Genomic DNA, 20,476 nt, shown 5'->3' with positions numbered 1-20,476 from the left:
GAAGGTGTCCCTGTCCACTGCAGGGGGATTTGAACTAGATGATCTTTAAGGCCCCTTCCAAACCAAACCATTCTATGTTTCTACAATTCTATGATTCTATGATTAGATGATTAGAAGTGGCTCTGTTATATTGTAGCATTGTAGGTACATATGCATGCTTCTATTCCTGGTCTCCTTGCCTCTGATGCTGGCTTTTTAATGATCACAGTTTGGACAGTTCTGAATAAAGTTTACTGATATGGGCTAGCTCATAAAAAAGGGGGATTTGAGTCTAGCTGGCTTTACATTTTCAAAGTGTAACTTAGAATGTGTTACACATTAAACCACAAAATATTACTTTTCTCTCACTTCTGGTAAAACAAAAAATAAATAAAAAAAATTCAATAGTCAAACTGAAAAAAAAAGTCAGTGTGGAGAATAAATATTTTAGGAGGCAGAGTTTTCAGTTGGATGCCACAAGTTTGGCAAATGTCAGAGGTAGAGCAACAGCAGCAGTGTGCTGATTACAATATTTTCTTTTCTGGCCCAACAAAATGTCTTTTTCTAACCTCTTGTTTTGCTGAAGTGCATCTGACCTATGTCTTCCCTTAAGTGCAGAAAGTAATTCTCTCTAGAAAGCCATAAGCTATAGTAGTACATGGAACAGAATGTAGATGGTAAAATACAGTGTTCCCAGTGGGCCTGTGGGGATAAAAAGACCACAAAACAAACAAAAAACAACTAATAGCTTTCCAGTCCTAGAAATCAATAACAATGTTAGTTACCAAAAGTAAAATAAGTATTGAGAATAAAGATTGTGTAAAAATTTGTAGGTCTACTGAAATGATGTGATTTTATATGCAAAGGTTCACTCTGTGCTGCCACAGTAGATGTGAAAAAGAAGTAAGGCACATTTATAAAAAGAAGTTCCCATTCTGAAATCATATCCAAGCTGTTCAGTTTGTCATAAGCTACCAAAACAGGTTCACTGCTGCTAGCCTATGCTGAGGCTTATGTATAGCATCAAAGAGTTGGAGATTGGTGCTCAGGGAAAGAGACTCTGGAATCGGACTTGAATTCTAATTCAGTCTCTCACCTTGTTGTTGATTGTTTCATGGGATGGATACTGCAGCTGAAGCCGAAATTGTGTTTGCTTTACATCCAGCTCTGAGAACAAGCTCTGGCAACACTTGTTCAAATTTACTCAGCCAGGGATGACTTACAAGGGCTCCAAACTAAAATGAACTTTCTTCAAAGTGTGTTAAGTCTTCTCCAGCTTGATTATACATCCAAGTAAAAGGATAACCTGACAAAATTATTCGGTTGTCATTTCTAGCAAAATAACATCCCCTTTCCCAGATTCTAAAAGTTTTGAAGAATGAAAATGCTATTTAAAGGAATTGTTTTTCTGTATTATTATTTTACCTCAACCCTGACTCTTGTACTGTGGTATACTGAAATTCTTTACGGGCTTCATAGTTATATAAAAACAGCAGCAGTGACTGCAAAATGTTTTCATTTTTTCTGAGAGCCTTTTCACTCAGAAGGACTAATGATGCTGTGGACACCTGCTGTGACCAAAAGATCTTCATTGGAATGAGGAATACTCATGATGCCTGAAAGGCTGGACTCTGTGAGGTAGGTGGGAAAATTTTCACTAATATTATAGCAGAATATAGCTGTGTTTCTCATGGCATATATATCCATAAGATACCATAATCATCCATGTGATGAAGCCATCATCAGTCAGCTCAAGGCAGTTAATTGGTATGGATATATTTCAAGGCGGAATGATATGGATTTAAGTATGAGTACCTGACTGTAGTGGGTTGGCCTTGGCTGGGTGACAGTCGCCCACTAAAGCTGCTCTGTCACTCCCCTCCTCAAATGGACAGGAAAGAGAAAATGTAATGAAAGGCTTGTGGGTCAAGATAAGGACAGGGAAAGGTCACTCATGGATTACTATCACAGAAAAAACAACCTTGACTTGGGGACAAGTCAATTTAATTTATTCCCAATCAAATCAGACTAGGATAATAAGAAATAAACCCAAATTTTAAAAACACCTTCCCTCTATCTCTGCTTTCTCCCCAGGCCCAACTTCACTCCCAATTTTCTCTAGCTCCTCCCCACAACAGCACAGGGGATGGGGAATGGGGGCTGTGGTCAGTTCATCACACATTGTCTCTGCTGCTCCTTCCTCCTCAGGGGGAGGACTTCTCACACTGCTCCCTTGATCCAGTAGGTCACTCCCACGGGAGACTGTCCTCTTAGGAACATCTCCAATGTGAGTTCTTCCCACAGGCTAAATTCTTCACAAACTGCTCCAGTGTGTGTCCTTCCATGGGGTGCAGTCCTTCAGGAACAGACTGTTCCTGTATGATTCCCCCACAGGGAGAAACTCCTGCCAGCAAAACTGCTCCAGCTTAGGCTCCTCTCTCCACAGGGTCACAGGTCCCTGTCAAGAGCATACTCCAGCATTGGCTTCCCTGAGGGTCACAGCCACCTGTGACCTGTGGGCATCCACCTGCAGAGTGTGGGGCTCTGCCACAGGCTGCAGGTGGATCTCTGCTCCCTGGTAGACCTCCGTGGGCTGCAGAGGCACATCCTGCCTCAGCATGGTCTTCCTCATGGACTGCAGGGGAATCTCAGCCCCGGAGCACCTTGTGCTGCTCCTTCTGCACTGACCTTGGTGTCTGCAGGGCAGTTTCACGTTCTCACTCCTCCCTCCCAGCTGCTGTTGTGCAGCAGTTTTTTGTCCTTCATAACTCTGTTATCCACCATCACTGATTAGTTCAGGCTCAGCCAGCTGTGGGTCTGATTTGGCACCAGCTGGCATTGGCTCCATCACACATGGAGGAAGCTTCTGGCAGCTTCTCACAGAAGAAGCCTCCTGCAGCCCCCCTGTTACCAAACTCTTGCCATGCAAACCCAATACACTGACATATGTTTATTTTAAGGGATAGCAGTATCTTACTGAGAAATTATTTATTGATACCATATGGCAATCCCCAAAATTATAGCTAAATTAAGTTTAATTGATCTCATAAACCCCCCATTTGTTTTTCAATTAAAAAAAAAAAAATTAAAGACTGAAAATATTGCCTAACATAGCTTGTGGGTTGTTTGGAATTGAGCTCTTAAGATGTCTTGAGCATCCTTTAAGCTGCATGGCACTACCATGAGGAAATACAGATGAGGAATGCCTTTTCCAGAGGTATTCCTAAGCATTCTTTTTAAAGCTGTTGTGTTAATAACCTCTTGCACATTGCTTTGAAGACGTCAATCCTCAGACCTTTCAATTTCTAGAGATCCAGTAAAGATATAGAGTATATATCTAGAAATCTGTTAAAGTTCCCGAAGTCAGACAGAATATATGTATAATAAACTTTGTGATTCAGTAAAACAGTCTACCAAGAAGGCCTTCACTTTATCCACATAAAGAAATTTAAAAATGAAGTTCCTTTCAAAGGATTTTATTACTACGATGACTCTAAAGCATAAGAGGAAAAGAAAATATATTTGATGTTATGACTGAAAATAAGTACCGAAATTCTGAAGAAGAATTGCCTCTGAAATATTTAGGGTTATCCTCTGAAAATACTCTAGATAATCAGAAAGGGATGTAAAAAGTACATAAAGGGCTATCAGGTTATTACTGTCTTGTGTGTTGCACCTGTGTGCTGGAATTGAGTGTGCGTGTTGCAAACTGTCTTTTTCACTGCGCCTGGTGGTTAGACAAGGAAAGAGAACCTGGAAATTTTGATGCAGATCTAGTTGTTTTATTTTTCATGTGTAATGCAATTTCTTTTTCTACTACTTCATATGACCTCTTCTACTGAAATTGTGTTGATCGTAATGATATCTTATTGTGTATTCTTTAGGTAGTCCTATGAGAATCAAGGAGTTGGACTCTGTTGTCCTTATGGGTATACCTTCCAGCTTGAGATATTCTATGATTTTCTGTGATTTTATGTATTGTCTTGATTGCCAATTGCATGATATATGAGATAAAAAAAAATACATTAAATAACAGGTTTCTTCTTCTGAGCTCCTCAATGGAGAATAAATGACCATCTGAAAACAGGACCTGAACAGCCACCTAAAAATAACATGGCTTTAGTTTAGTTTAATTTATTTTCACTGACATTTTTTATATCAATGTAATTATTAGGAAGGTTAAAATTTTGATAGACATTATGAATTCCACTAACTAACAAATAATAATGTAAGCAATGCAGGGAAGAAGAAACTTGCAACTCACTTTCAAAAGTGAGAATATGTCAAAACAGTTTATGTGAAGATTAGTTGCACTTAATATAATAAAAAATACAGTAGAATAGTGCAATACCATCAGAAGATTCCTATATATATATAGGAATATATATATATTCCAATATATATTTGGGTACACTTTTCTAATAAATATCAAGACCTCATAATATTAGCATTTCTGGCAAGCATGTAATGCTAAACAAAAATGCAAATTCAATTTTAAATCTGTTTTCTTCCTTATTTGGAGCAAGCTGCAGGGGTACTTTCCCCTCCACAGGACATGACACATATGTGCCTTGCTTAGGGAGTTTGCCCATCACATAAATCAGGGACAGTGCATAGCAACATCTGTTATACACGCCCAGATCTGTTAAGCAATTTTACCATGCTGCAAAATAACAAATCTGCATTACCATAGATGACATCTATTTCTTATATTTCAGAAGCATGTTTTCCTAAATGTTTGCATAATAACACACTAATGTAACTAAGCATATCATTTCCTTCAGATAACATAATCATATTATATTTTACCTTTTTTTTTTCCTTCCTTTCTTATGATCATGGAATGTCTATAAACTGAAGACTATTTGACTAATTTATTCCAATTATATTTTGGAAGGAGTGCTAGGACATTGTTTTCTTTTATTTTGCAGATTTGTCTGTCAGTTGTTAATGGATTTGTTTTTCCAAATGTAGTTCTAGATATTGTCTTTCCCAAGTCAAAGCTCACGAGGAGAGTAATTTAGAGATATAAATTCAGGAAAGGAAGAAACCCCAGGTCCTACCTCCTCTTAAGCTCTTTCAGGTGCACGAGATACTGTGAAATATCTATGTTTATGAAGGTGAGGAAATACAAGGAAACTTCCTTATGAACAATAGCAGAGCTTTGTATACTCAGCTAGAAATGTTCCTGCCTTGAGATAGCTAGTTGAAAAGACAGAATATGGTTGTGTGATTCTCTTTAAAAAACACAAGCAGATCATTTCCATGCTTACCTATATCCAGAATCTGAATTGTCAGTGTTCTTGAAGCATAATTGACATGCACTATAGGAAGTGACTCAAAGTTCTATAAAAGAAGTTTGATCTTGTAACTTTAGCATCTTGTCAAACTTTGTTTTTGCATTTTCAGCGAAAATCCACACAGCAGGATCATGCTTAAGAGGTTCCTTAGATGTAAGCCATCCTGTTCCTCAGTTTGAAGAAGATGCAGGAGTGTGTAGCCCAGATTGCCTGAGTCATGGGAACTAAAAAGAAACAAGAAGGGATGCCATGATGATTTTTTCCTTTTTTGACTCATTAGACATTAAATTCATATCTACACAGAATTATTCACCCCCTTGTAGTGAAGAACAGTGTTTCACTCACATCCTTTACTGATGTTTCCTACAGACTGACCCTAGTCAGTGCTGATTGCTATGATTACCAGTCCAGGTTAACTACCTTTTCTGCCTCTATAATTCTGTAACACAAATAAGCCTATCAGCATTGCCAATGGCTTTCTCAGAGATGGTTGTCCATCTCTAAGGGCCCACAGTGCTGAGGATCAAAATGACAAAGTCCTATTTATTATATTTTGGTGTTTGTGTGTTTTAAGCTATTTAGACCAGTCATTGTCAAACAAAACAGCCTCTGTGTAGCCTTAAAAACGAGGCCTAGGAAAAAGCATGAAAGAAGGGCATGCATACTAGTCATGCTTCACTTATAACATGCAACTATAAAGAATTCAAGATCTCTCATGTTCAGAACAAATTACTCCTAGCAAAAGATTCTGGGAAGAGAAGGGTCTTACTCCTTTGATAGCATTTCTGGTAAGCAAAGCAACAGAAAGGAGCAAGACTAGCTCCTATATTATTATGATTAATGTGTTTGGATGAGAATCTTAGGAGGATTAGCCAGGATACAGACTGTTCCAGCTAAATGATTTACAAAGAGCCAGGAGAGCCAAGTGCTTAGGATGGCTTGGAAGACCAGGCAAAGGTGTGGACAAGGTGAGGAGGGTTTGGAAGAATAAACGGAAAAATTGTGCCAAAAGAGTTAAACATCTTTGGGGGGGGGGGGGGGGGGAGGGTGGGAAATGAGACTGGTTTTTATATGGTAATGTCTGATGTCAGGGTTTGCAAGAGAAAGCTTTTTGAATTCTTTCAGGGTGAAAACAGAAGATGCTTCTGAGAAAATCCATTCCGATGGGGGGTAACTTTAGGAAAAGATCTCCAGATGAGGCACAGTCAAAGAGAAACAAAGGCAATTCTGGTTTTATTCTAAACATTTTTATTTTTATTGACTAGTGAAAAACATTTTAGTTTGACTAGTGTCTATACTGTCTCTATAAATAATAACTCTGAAAGAGAGACTGGAGCACGGTCCAGAGGGATGTAATTAGTCTTCCCTATCACAGAATGATTAAATGATCAGATCATGTCTTTCCTTCTGAACCAGCTGTGACCTGCATTTGGAAATAAACACAATGAAAAAAAAACACCATGAAAAAATTTCCTGTGATTTATGAGGTACGGTCGATCTCTGTGAGATCCAAAGCAAAGTAGTAGAATCTTTCCTACATTGTAATTCTAACACATTGCTTGTATGGAAGTTTGCTTTAAAAAACTTTAATTCCACAGCATCATTTTCCACCTAATTTTCGTAGTTATAAAACAGATAATTTGCAAGGAAGCTGACGTTCTTCTGCGTGAGAAGAATGAATTTTATAAAAGAAAGGTTTGAAGTGGCAAAACTGTTAAATACTCATTAATATGAATTCAAATAAGCTACCTGATGCACCTAATGAACTTTGAAGGGACTGGTAATTTGAAAAATCATTAGAAAGTCATGCAAGAAACAGTGAGGTAAATTTTAAAAGGATATAAAAAGAAGATTAAAGATATTAAGAAATGTGAATACCCACATATAAGTGAAATCAGAAAGAAAAGAGAAATAAGCAGAGTGAGAAAGAGAAGTTTAAGTAATGGAATTTATAAGACAAAGATGAGAAATTATAACCTTTATATTAAATTGTTTTTAACAGAAAAATATTTACTTTTCATCTTGGACAGGTTCATGGAGGGCTGTCTCCCGTGGTAGAATGTGTTTTCCTAAAATAAAACCTTAGGGGTCTAACAACCTGCTGCTGATATATATGTTTATATATAAATATAATCCAATTATATTACTGATTTTTAAATAGTTTTCCCATAATTTTTATACAGCCTAAAATCTTAATTAACTAAGAACAGAAGGAAGAGATAAAAATGGAATGGACTGCTCTGTTAAACATGCTTTTTTGATTGAACTGTTGTAGCTGGAAATGTTACTGTCTGTTCCTCTACACTGTTTAAAAATACAAATGTGTATTTATTCCTTTGACTAGCAGTTTTTTAATAAAAAATGCCTGAGGTCATAAAAAGTTATGGTTTTTTTGTTTTTTTTTTGGTGGATTTCACAGGTTGCTTTGTTGAGAAATCGTATTCCACTTTGATGAAATTTTTATTCTAGTTCCCACAGAAGCAAGAGCTGGGAGCTCCCTGATTCTTAATGTGTCAGAAAAACTAAGTGCTTTGTGGCAAAACTCTCAGAAGAAGGCTTTCCTATACCACCAGAAGGAGTGTATTACAAGGTTTGTAAAATTGCCAATGAAATTAAATAAGATCAAGATTGTTAAAGAAAATATTTTTCTAAGGTGGAAAGAAAACTTGTTTGAAAGTAGATAAACCATTGGACTCGATATTCTCTCTCAGTATGCTAATTGTTGGTGTCTATGAAGAAAAATTAAATTGCATTATCCCTGCCAGGTTTATTTCAAGTTTAACATTTTTCTGTTTTCAAATTTGACTGTTTTCTGCATCCTTTTATATTATTGCTAAATGTTATTGCAGGATATTTTGTTCCAGTTTTCCAAACAAGTTATATAGTTAACAAGCATTCATTGTTTGTCCTTTAGATTTCAAAAAGGACAAGTTTTTTGCTTCTTCCTTACCAATGCCTGTTTCAATTAGAAAAATGATGCGGAGACCTCACTTTGATTTTCTCCTCCTGGAATGTGTAGGCTTCAACACAGGGATCACTCGCTGCCAGTGTGCCTGCTAAGGCCACCTTATCTGTCATAGTTGGTTCTTTCCTGATAGGGTCTGTCTGATCACCATGTAAAAGATTTTCTCCAGAGTGCTGACCTTCACTTTCACATTTTACTGCTCCTGTCTGTCAGCTGCAGTTTGGCTGAATATTTATTTAGTCAAGAAATTGATTCTAATCTGAGATGGAGAATGCTCAGAAGACTTTACTGGCTATTGGCCTTAGAGCAACTCATAATGTGTATTCCCAAAGCTGGCCACTCTGATGGCATGCTTAGAGATTCACGTACACATTTATCAATCAAACATATTGATACTGTGATATTTGTAATGGGGAGAGTAAAGAGGAGTGTTTTGAAAAGACACTGAAGATTAGGCAGCTGAAGCTGAATAAAGGGTAGAAGGAGGAAAACTAAGCATACAGAAGCTTAACTAACACACCTATAGGTTTCCCACAGTGATGAAGTCTTGAAAGTATTGTGGGAAAAGAAGAAACATTCTGCAAGGAAAACCTGTAGTTTTCAGGGGACTTGTCTGCTCAACCTTTATATTTAGGAAATCCATAGGGAAGAATTCGTAAACTAATAAGAAACAGAAAACCATAGGAGATAATGATTAAGGCAGTATTTTCTGCACCTTCACAAGTAAAATATAAAAAGGCCAAATTTGATGTAAATACCGTATCCTGCAGTTCAGTCTTGTAACTGCTTTTTTTATGAAGTCCCCGAAAGAATGTATCACAGTTTTGGAATGAATCTAGCTAAAATGAATGGGAGCCACCTCACTTTTCACCTCAGTCATCTGCTTTCTTTAGGTGTCTTTCTGTCATAAAAATGATGAGGTGATCTAAACCGCAGCCAACAATCTTGATCTTGGCTATTATACGTATGTATAAAAATGTATTTCAGTAGTAGAGATTAGTAATCACATCACAGTGCTTTTCCTTTGTTCCAAGTCTTTACAATGTGTTGCAGTCTGTTAGACATGTCCTTAGTGATGTTCCTCGAGACAGAATCTGTTTGAATGTAGTAACATCAACTCTGACAAAGAGATGCCCTTCTGACACTTAAAAATGCATATGTATGGATAAGGCAAAGTAACAGTACTTTTTCCAGAGTGGTACTGCGATTTTGTGATTTGGGCTGAAATTTAAGAAGCTTCTGTCTTTGCAAAGTCTTGCTGTAGTTCTAATCTTATGACTAGCTGACATTTTCAAACTGTTTCCTCTTTTTTCTCTACATTTGACATGACTGAAGATGTAGAAACTACCATCAGCCTGCATGCAGCAAGCTGAGATTTTGACACTTCACGAAGACACATGCCAGAACATAAAATGAGGCCACCGCGGGATAAGAAGAAGGATTTTTCTGGCCTGCTTAGCTCCAATATTGTAATTGCTATAATCACCAAGATTTTAATCAGCTATATATCAGTATAAAAATATTTAATAACTATATTAGACAAATACCTCTTTCTTGTTCCCAACCCCCAAGATGCATAAGAAAGCTTGAAAATGATTTCTAAATTCTTTCTTAAAAGAAAGCATATCTTTTTCTTTTCTTTTTGTAGAGGAGACTGCATTTAGTACATAGTGTAATGTGTTGTGAATAACTCATCTGAAAAGTTCTGCTACAACACATTTCAGTGGTCTCAGCAATAGCTCATAGATTAAACAATACAGAAGAAGAAGTTCAAAGGTTTTTGGCTGTCCTAAGGAGTTAGTAATCTAAGGATGGATGGAAGGAGAATAATTTACTAAAAAAACATATGGTGGGAAATAAGAAACCATTGAGTTTATACTGATAAGCATGAAAAACAGTGGACATGGAAGAGTGCAACCTCCATGCTGTCATAACTAAGAATTTTGGGCTCTTTTTTCACAATCTTCTCTCTGCCTATCATAAGAAACTGTTTATGCTGCTTAAATGAAAAACAGCACAAAGGGGAGATGAGCTGAAATGTGAATGCTTAAGAATTTGATAGGTTGTGTACTGGAATGATTTTATAACGTCCCTCTAGATCAGGTTCTTCTATTTGCAGATGTCCACTTTAAATCAGAATAACAGACAAGTCTTTTTGCCTAGAGAGGAAAACAACTAGTTCATGCAATGGCTGAGCAAGAACTAATGAAACCAATGTATGTGCAAGGTCTCTTCTGCAGCATCGAGTAATAAAGCCCACAGGAGCTTTGACAGGGCATATCTGAAATTGCCTTCCTTTTCTGTCTGGCAGTGTTAGCTGAGAATGCAGACTACAACATTTCAACTGTAGAAATGCAATGACATTGAAATCAACAGTGGAGCTCAATGTGCCTGTAACCATTCACTTTTAAAAAGAAGTCTTTATTTATTAACTCTCAGATAATAAATTCATCTGTTTTCAGTGCTGAGCCTTTCAAAAGAGGAAGTTTGTTGTACTTTATCATAAGGTCCTGTATTGATCTATAGGATCACTCTGGCAGGTTATAACTGTAAAAAAAGGAAATTAGTTGCTCCTTATAAAAGTGGAACAAATGCAATACTTTACTAAGATGGTATAATGTTCAGAAATATTCATTTTATGACCAGTCTAAATGAAACCTGACAGCTCTATTGTACGTGTTGCTTAGCGTTCCTTGCAGATCTCAGGAAATGGAAACACTGGGTGGCTGGAGTTGCTGTTGCTGTGATTGTTTGGGGGTTATTTTTGTGCAAAACAGCATAATCTCCTGGATTATCCTGAACCATCACTCCCAAATCTGCTTAATATTTTTTAGGATGTTTTACTTTAAAGTAAAGAAGTAAATATTTGCTGCTTCTAGAATGAAGAAACTAAATGTATTCCACTTTCAGTAAAACCTCAGGAAGGAGATAAAAGTAAAATAGCTACAAGTGAACCCAGGAGAGAGGGAATTATGGCATGAATTTCTCCCATTTGCTCATTTTGGTGCACTTCCGTATTTATTTCTCTTTCTCTCCAGTGCAGATTATGAAAGCTTTAGATTTTTCTCTTGCTTGAGAACTTCAGTGAATATGGGCTGAAGTATCTCAAGTCAGGAGCATGATTCGGTAGTCTCTTAGCCAAAAGAAATCTTAAAAGGCTGCCTTCTTATTGACTTTCTTAAGTATCTCTTTGGAAAATACTATAATCTGAACAACCTATTCATTAGTGTGGGTTCATTAAAATCCTTGACCTACTCGTAATTTCTGTTCAAAACCACTAAACCAATGTTTTAATTAGTTTGGTAGCACAGACTTTTAAAACTTACTGTTCTTGAGGCTTATCAAATACTGTATCTGCCCTCCCTACAAATATGTCAAACAGCTAAGTCAGCTGGTAGGAACTGAAGTTGTGTTGGCAAGCGGAGACTTTGGTGATTGTAACAGCCCAAGAAATTACAGATAATTTTCTTTCGGCACTTTTGATATCTAAAGTAATAGTTGTAAAAAAAAAAAAATAATAATAACAATAACAATAATATATTTGTATATAGTTGTAGCTTCCCGATTTCCTGAAAATTATGAAGTTTCTTTGAAAGTTTCTAGATTGGTGGTCTTCCAGATAACTTGAAAAACTTATCTGAGTCTAGTATGTATCACTCTTGTTTCAGTCCCAAACCTCTTCTGAGGAAAATAGTCAGGTCATTCTCTGCAATTATGAACGCTAGTGGTATCAAATCAGTGGCTTTGTGATAGAAACCAGTCATGTTCCTGATAACATAGGTGACTAATGCAGAGTTTGACTATTGCAGTTTGCTTTTTTGGTGTGTTTAGCACTTGGCTAGTAAGAAATAAGTCTTGGAGCTTCCAAAAGAGGTCTTTCTTTGGCTAATCACTCTTAGATCCTCTTCAGATTAGTGAGAGTATTTAAAACATTTAGGGGTTCAGAATAACTCAGGGCTTTTTCAAATAATCAAACTCAAAAGGCAATTTGATTCATCAGAAGAGGTTAACAGAGAATTTTTCAAAAATAACATAGTATTCAGTTAAAAGACAGCTGTGGGATTGTCTGTACTTTTATGGCTTTAATTTTGCACCTGACTACACAGAAAATATAGGTGCAGCACTGTGAGAAGTCTCTACCCTAATTGTCTTTATTTCTCACTTTTGTAAATGAATAGCACTTAAAATGCCATTATGGTTCCTAGGTTCCTTCTCAAAAGACAAGTAATCATTAAAAAGTGTAATATAAATATGAGAACAGATATTCTGTGATATAATAGAAACCCATAAAGGCTTGTGCTATTGCTTTTGCTGCATGTTTATATAGAAGACATACTGAAATCCTTTTTACCATATTCTTTTTGGGGTTTTTTTATTGTGTCTTGTCTCCCCACAATGAAATTGTAAGTCTTATTTAATAATTTTCTTTGACATGAAGAAACCCCTCTCTGAAGCCCCACATGTACCCATGAGGTGTTGGTCCCCCCTTTCATCCTGGACTGACAGTCCCCTATCCAGGTAGGGACTGCTCACAGGATTCCACAGGCATGTAGCACTCATCTGGCTTAATGCTAAGAGGCAGATTTTATTTGTTTTCTCACCTAATGCTGAAAAGGTTGATTTTGATTTATCTTACTATTCTGTTTAAACAGTCAAAGGCAAAACTTATTTTTCTGCATTTATAAGCAAAAAACACTTCAAAGCAAATCAAGACAAAAGTGCACGTGAACTTAGAATTTCAGGTTAGGACCTGAGATTTCTGAATTTTCAGTCAATTCAAGGTCTTAGAGATCTATATGAGATCAAATATTTTCTGGGATTTAGATAAATTTTAACTACTGAGAAGGATCCCAGCCTAAATTTTTCTGACCACTTGGAACATTGGGAGAAGCTGTTTTTTGTTCCTGGATGAAGGATAGATTTTGTTGTTCACTTTTTTTTTTTTAATCAAATACCACTAAGAAAAGGAAATGTGGACATAGACAAGAAAATGGCATTGCTGAAGCTATTTTCTCCACCCTTAAAATAGATCACAACTTCCTCAGGAAAGAAAACCAAAACAACAAAACAAAAAGCTAGCTCTTTACATTTAAATTATTTCAATATAAAAATTAACTTCTGGTTTCAAGAGACCAAACTAACCTAGTTAGGAGAATTGAAAAAGTCAGGCAGTCTTACTGTATTACTGTGGCTGAGTACAGCTGAATTGTTTCACAGCTTAGCTCTGCTAAGCACTGCCAGCTAGTATCACTGGCAATTTTTCTTTTGGGCATCCAGAAAGCTATATGATTCCCCAAGGAACCATGCTGACCCAACTGTTTCTGAAGTTGCTGCTTCAGAATAGCTCTATTACAGGCTTAGACTGGTGCTGACTGTTAGGAAGGTGATCTCTAACTATATATCTTATGTTCTTTAAAAATTGTAGGAGGCAGTAGACCCCTCAGTCTTTAAACTAGATAAATCCCAGAAGAGCTGTTCACAGGACTAAATCTCTGAATTATGAGCGCTCCATCAGAAGATTACATCTTCCTAGGTAACAGAACAAAGCCTAGTCAATTCTGGCTACTATTAGTGTTAGAGAAATATGTCTGCTTTAAATGCTGCTCATATAAAAACATTTTAACATAATATTTGAAGTGCTTCCAGAGCATTGTTTCAAAGTTAGGAAGTTCTGGAACTCATTGGTGAGCTATGACATGGTATCATGCAACTAGAATGCTTGATAGAAAATCAAACTCAAGAAACTACACAGAGAGCTGTAATTTTCTAGATAGGTTGTTGGGGGAGTTTTATCTGTGGGGGGTTTTTTCTCCATCTTGATCACCCCCCTAATTTACTATGTATTACCAAAGATTGTCTTAAAAAAATATATTGTTTCTACATGTTTTCTGATGGCTATTATTCTCCAGTTGCAATGTTTCAAAAACACTAACTCTGATGAATACTTTGACCAAATGCAGCACTCTCTTCATACCCTGCAGTCAATCATACTCCAACTTTCACCCCACCCTCATCCTCATTCTAATCTCAGTCTACTGTTATTTGAAGTGGAAGCTTCCAGCACAGAGCACAGTTTGTTCTTTTTTTTCCAAATGAGTGGTATTTTACTTTGCTTTAGTGCACTGCCAAAAATGCCACTAAACATTCTACATCTTACTTATTATAATCTTACCTCATATGAATGTGTATTACAGTATTAATTTCTTTGGGCTATCATTTCATATCCAATTCACCCACTCCCCATTAATTCTCTCACCTCCTTCACCTTCTTGCTTGATCACCTTTCCTTACTAGTGTTTCTCTGCCAGACTCCTCCTTCCTTGCTCAGACAGAATAATTTCTTCTTGCTCTCCATTTCTCATCAAACCAGTTTTCTATTTTCTCTTTTTATGCAACATATAAGCAAAGCAGCTCATGCCAGGGCTTCCCCAGGCTGTTTAGCCCATGCTCTTGTTTATTTGGGCACAGTTCTTCATTCACTGTCAGTGTCTGTGGAACTTCTCAGTCTTTATGCTTCCCCTCCTCATGGATACATCTGTCTCCCAGCTGAATGAATATCCACTACCTCAGCTGCAATTCTCACTTCTGTCTTACCATTTCCCTTCTTCTATAACACGTAACATATTCCTGACCAAATCCTATTAAACAACTGATATCTTTCTTATAACAAAATGATTCTATGCTCAGAGAAATTCCTAGAATTTCTTAGCAAAATTAAAGCTTTCTTTTCTTTGCCTTATAATGACTGAATTAATTTTACTGAAATCTTCCAAAAATTTAGTCCAAGGAAAAACATAATAGGTGAAATTCCACAGAAAACAATTGCTTTTTAATTGCATTATGATTTTATTTTCATTTTTACATATCATAGTTCAACAACCTTACCAATAAAGAGGTGATGCTGCAGACTACTGATAATATAGATAATATTTGCTATATTTATAAGCATCACAATTTCCATATTCACTTTATTCTAATCTAAAAAGAAACACGGAGCTGACAATTACCAAGCAGTAAAAGGAAATTGTTTTATAGAGCCTCAGAAATGAGATATCAAGTTTAATGACTTTTGTTCTTGTTTTGACAGATTTTTAATTATATCACAGGTATTTTGTCTTTTTTAAACATGATTTGTGAGGCATATGTTTGTAGTAATAGTAAGAATAAGCATAATCAGAAGCAGATGCTTGAAACTATAACAATAAAAAATAATAAAAATAATAGGGTTAAAATTACTTTATTTGCCTAAAAATTCATAGTGCTAAAACTAAACAAGCATATGAAAGGGTCATTAAACCAACATTTAGATATGTATATATTAATATTGGTGTGGTTCAAATGTAACCATATCTTATTCCTTAACGAATATTATCATTTTAATCTCCTAGCAGACCTCCATTACTGAAAGACCTAGATTATTTTAAGAGTTCTCCATATATGTTTGAGTTGAATGTTTTTAAAAAATTATAAAAACTCCTCTCAAAATACTTTATCGTTAAAATTAATATCCATCCAACTGCATGGCAATATCATTACAAGAACATTCTCCAAAATCTTATTGCCCTTTCTCTTCTAGCACTTGGTAATATTTCTTTAGACAGCTGTTAAATGCAGTGCTGCAAAAGCAAAAGGTAACATATGCCAAATATCTGGCAGGAAAGCATCAGGAAATAAAGCTCCTAAATTCCTTTCAAGACAATCAATTATCTAGAACAGTGTAGCAAAAAGAGCTTGTAGAGAAAAAAGTGCATAGATCATTGGAAAAAGAAAGATAAACAGGAAAGGAAATTAAAAAAAATAATTAAAAAAAAAAAAAAAAAGCACTTGAACTTTCCAGAACAAAAGGCTAGGAAAGGTTAACCATCAAAAAAAGTTAAACGTTGTCTCAAGCTAATTCCTAGATAGTCAATAGAGATAAGCCACTCTAAGTATCCAAAATACAAAAAGGTAAGTAGACCTGCAAGTACCTAATGCTCTTGTAGAGAGAACTGTAAGGGCAAGCTTTAAAGAAGGATAAATTTTGGATGAAAGTATTACATATTAATGTCATAGAAAGAGACAGATGCTTGAAACCTGCTAGAGACTAAAGCCTTAAGCTATACCATTAAAGGAAGGTCATAGTCGACTTATATTTTGCCTGTTACAAGAGTTCTGCGCTGCCAGTAATGAAATAAAGTTCAAAAACATTAAAAGGCCCATTGCCAGAAGAGTTCATAGCAGAAAAAAGCAGCTATCTTGATGAAAAGAACTTAAATACTGAGCAATATCATTTAAACTTAAGAATTTAAATACTGAGTGCAATATCATTTAGGTACAGGAGCAACTTTGAGTGAAAGAAGTAGTCACCTGTGTGAGCCAGCAAACAGGTAGAGACTTTTCTGGGTACGGGTCTGCCATCTTCACTTCTCATTCAGGCTCATTATAGCATCTCTATAAATATGTGATAAAGATAAGACTTTAAAGTACAAAGGGTGAAAACAGTGCTGAGATTGACTTGAAATAATAGATTGAATCATTGAATGGTTTGGGTTGGAAGTGACCTTTAAGATCATCTAGTTCCAGCTGCCCTCTGTGGGCAGGGACACCTTTCACTAGACCAGGTTGTTCATCACTACCTCCAGCCTGGTCTTGAACACGTCCAGAGACAAATATTTGATCAAGTCATCAACTTTGAAATCTTGTTAAATATTGATTGTAAATATAATTTTTAAAAGTCATTTCTAATCATCTCAACTGGTTAGCCAGACCATTTCGTCCCACTGGAAACTGTACAGGCAGTGTTATGTTTCTCACCAGTATGTTTTTCTCCCATGTTCTAGACAAACTGTTTCTTAAACATTTAATTTTTAGGTAGCTAACATAAGCTAACACCTTAGGCTAAGCCTTTTATAGGAAGAAAGATTTATAAAACTTTTACTGTGAGATGAAATACTTTTTGCAGAATTGGATTATTCAGTCCCATATTCCCACTGTTAAATTTTCTACCCAATTATTGTCAGCACTTCCTTTTAAGCTTTGGAAGGACATATATCAGGTGTAGTCCATTAGTGTGAAGACATGACATAATTCAGCTTGTCTTTATGGAAGTGATGTTCTTTTAAATAGCTGAGTTTTAGACACCAAAAAATGTTTTTGTCACATGGCCTTGCTACACTACAGTAGCATCTTTATCCCAGTCTCATTCTGCGGAAACCATTCTTCAAATACGATATCAGCAAAATCATCATAACACCAATACGTGAGCTTCAATAAAGCCCATGATTTAAAATACCAGTTCTGGCCTTCAGTACCAGCTGGTTTTAATCATGAGATATTTTTACTCATTTCAAATTGTTTCTTGTGTTGTGCATCCGCATAGAGCACCAAGATTAAAAACCTATGTAATGTTTTACAATTTCACAATTTTAAGCTAAAATTAATGACTTAAAAGGAAAGGCCTAAATGGCTTCTTTAATATTCAATAAATAACAGAATAAATATTCAGTTTCCTGGAGAAGAGATTTATGCCCCGAGGAGTAGCAATAGTAATAGTTTTAAAGATCTCAATATTTATTTTCTTAATGAAAAATTAACCACTACCTTAATGAGTGCAGATGCTTTAAAGTGAAAAATATAAGATAGATTTCAAAGCTTGCAACTGATTGAATCTTTTCTAATATTTTAATTTTCTTTCTGCATAAAATTAATAAGCAGATGTGCTTATCTCTTTCTTTCTTTTTTTGTTTTAAATACTTTAGTCACTGTGTCCTAAGAGTAGTTCCTCTTTGTCTCTTTTTATCTGTTCTCACTGAAAACTGTCATAGTCACCTTCAAATATGGGCTCTGAAGATAAAAGCTGAGAAAAAAATCCTATTAAAATATACTACAAAACTATTTGAACAACTCTTTAGGGAAGAAAAATAATTTTAAAGCTCATCTCAGAACCACAGTACTAAATAAGGATATGTTTTCTACTGGTAATTCTACACTATCACTGTGACCACCTTTCTAAAATACTGCTGTAATTCTTTTACTCTGTTTCCCAGCCTACAGTTACAAAGTGTGGTTAGGTTTTAAGAGAATGTAAGTCAGAATACTTTTTCAGGCTGTATCGAGTTAAGCTGGGCCTATCACAGTGACAGCTGACTGCTATGTGGTACCTGAGATAGATAGACTAGATCAACATCTGGTTTTTGGCACGTGCATGTTACACATATAAAAGCCCTTTAAAAGATGCTGTCTGTAAAGCATCCGTTATTGACTTTTGTTTTTCACACATAAAAATCAACCCCATTCTAAACCAAACTTTCTAAGTTGATGTCTTGGCAAGGACCTTTTGCAATCTACAGACTTAATAGCCCTTTCTTCACTCATACTTGGTTCCCATATCATTTGCATTCTATGCTTCATGCCCTTCCAGGATTAATTTGTACTCAAAATCCATTTGCATCTCCTTGCTCCCTTTTTACTTAATCTCCCAGAAGCCTACTCATTGCTGTGATTCCCCATTTAGCTGGCCATCTATCTGACCTCCAGCTATGCTCTTGCCTTGGCCCTCTGGGTTGCAGCACCTGAGTTTTCTATTACACTTTGGCCTGCTTTCAACCACAACCCCTTTGCTCCTCCTAAATTATTATTTCCTTTCCTCTGTGGTTTAGGCATTGGTTCACACATCAGTTCTTATGATTAACATTGTCTTGAAAATAAACCCAGTGCAGATTTAACCACCCAAAATAACCTGAAGGTCGTGTTGCTTTCCTCTCAAGAAATAGCATCACTTGAATATTCTAGTGTAATACGAAGAGGTATTTCATCTTCCCATTTTAGCTCTAAATTTATTCTTGAAGAAATACAGACTATAGAAAAAAATATGCAGAAAAAGAAATTGTAGATAGTAGTAAAAATTTTTGCAAATCTGTTTTGCCTTAGTCATAAAAAATAAGAAAATAAGACACAGTCATTTGTAAGCTAATCTGCAAATTTAGATCTGGTTCACATGAATAAAGTAATGAATGTCACAAAGTGTAACACCAAGCCAGTCAGTTGAGAGTCAGATTGCATCCTTTCATATATTAATATACTTATACTGGAATTACTGAGCATCAAAAGTATAAACTAATGCTAAAAGGATGAAGACTTAAATCCACTGTACAGCTACTTAGCTCTGAAGTGTTCTTCGGCCTTGTCATTACACATCTAAATAGGGGAAATAAGTTACTTATTATCTACTACCACCTCATCTAAACCTCTGAAAATACAGTAAAATAATGTGTTGTCTCTGAGAGGTGTTTATATGAGTTACCTTTGTCTTGGCAGCTTATTCAGAGGAAAGAAACCTTTTTTAAACGCTAACCACTTATTATTAGAATAAAATTGAACACATTTCACAAATGCATTTTCACTTTCTCTCTGTGTTAAAAACAAAAATATAAACCACTGAGTTGTTTTCCAGATCACACAGTGTAGCTTGGTAACTGGTTTAATGTACTTTAATATCTGATTCCTAGCTAAATCTTATATCCTACAAAGTGTCAGCCTAGAAATAGCTGCTTTTTCAGAGCTGGTGAGACTTGTCACATTTAAGTAGATTCTTTTCCTTTTCAGCCACATAATTCAATTAATAATTCCCATTTCCAGGAGTTATAAACTGAATATGCTTGCTTAGTTGTTTTTTCTTTCACATTAGTACAGATTTTAAAACTCTAAGTGTTCTCTTTGAATTAGTTTTCTATGCAAACTGCTTTAACATTCAATGCAGAAAATCTGCAGTTACTCCAATTGGCCACAACCTGCTTGGAATAAAGAGGAACTAATCAATCAGAAAACTCATTCTCCTCTCTATGATAAGGCAAGCTGTTTGCATACATTCAAAGTGGATATGCTCCACCTGTTTGTTCAATGAAATGCCCTAGATTTAAGTGGCAATTAAAACTCACGACTCTCGCCTCAACATCAGCTGCCAGGAAATGCCCCACCCATATGAAATTTTTGCTTAATTAACAAAGGAAAAAATGTTATATGAGTACTTAACACATGGTTACTTTGCATTGAGTGCTTTATATTTCCCTTTTTATGGGAACAAAACCATTCAATTTTATGATTTTCTTCACTTATGAAGCACTCATAAATATGAACTTGATCCTGGAAGATGCTGAGCATCTGGCCCAGGTCCAGAAAAGCACTTCAGTACATATTTAAGTATGAAACTAATCTTGGGACTTAAGTACATTATCCCAGCTGCAAATGTGCTTTC

This window comes from Corvus kubaryi, unplaced genomic scaffold, assembly GCF_017639235.1.
Source record: "Corvus kubaryi isolate FWS band 111438036 unplaced genomic scaffold, C.kubaryi_AGA036_p1.0 71, whole genome shotgun sequence".
Taxonomy (NCBI): Eukaryota; Metazoa; Chordata; class Aves; order Passeriformes; family Corvidae; genus Corvus; species Corvus kubaryi.
This window is presented reverse-complemented; position numbering follows the sequence as displayed.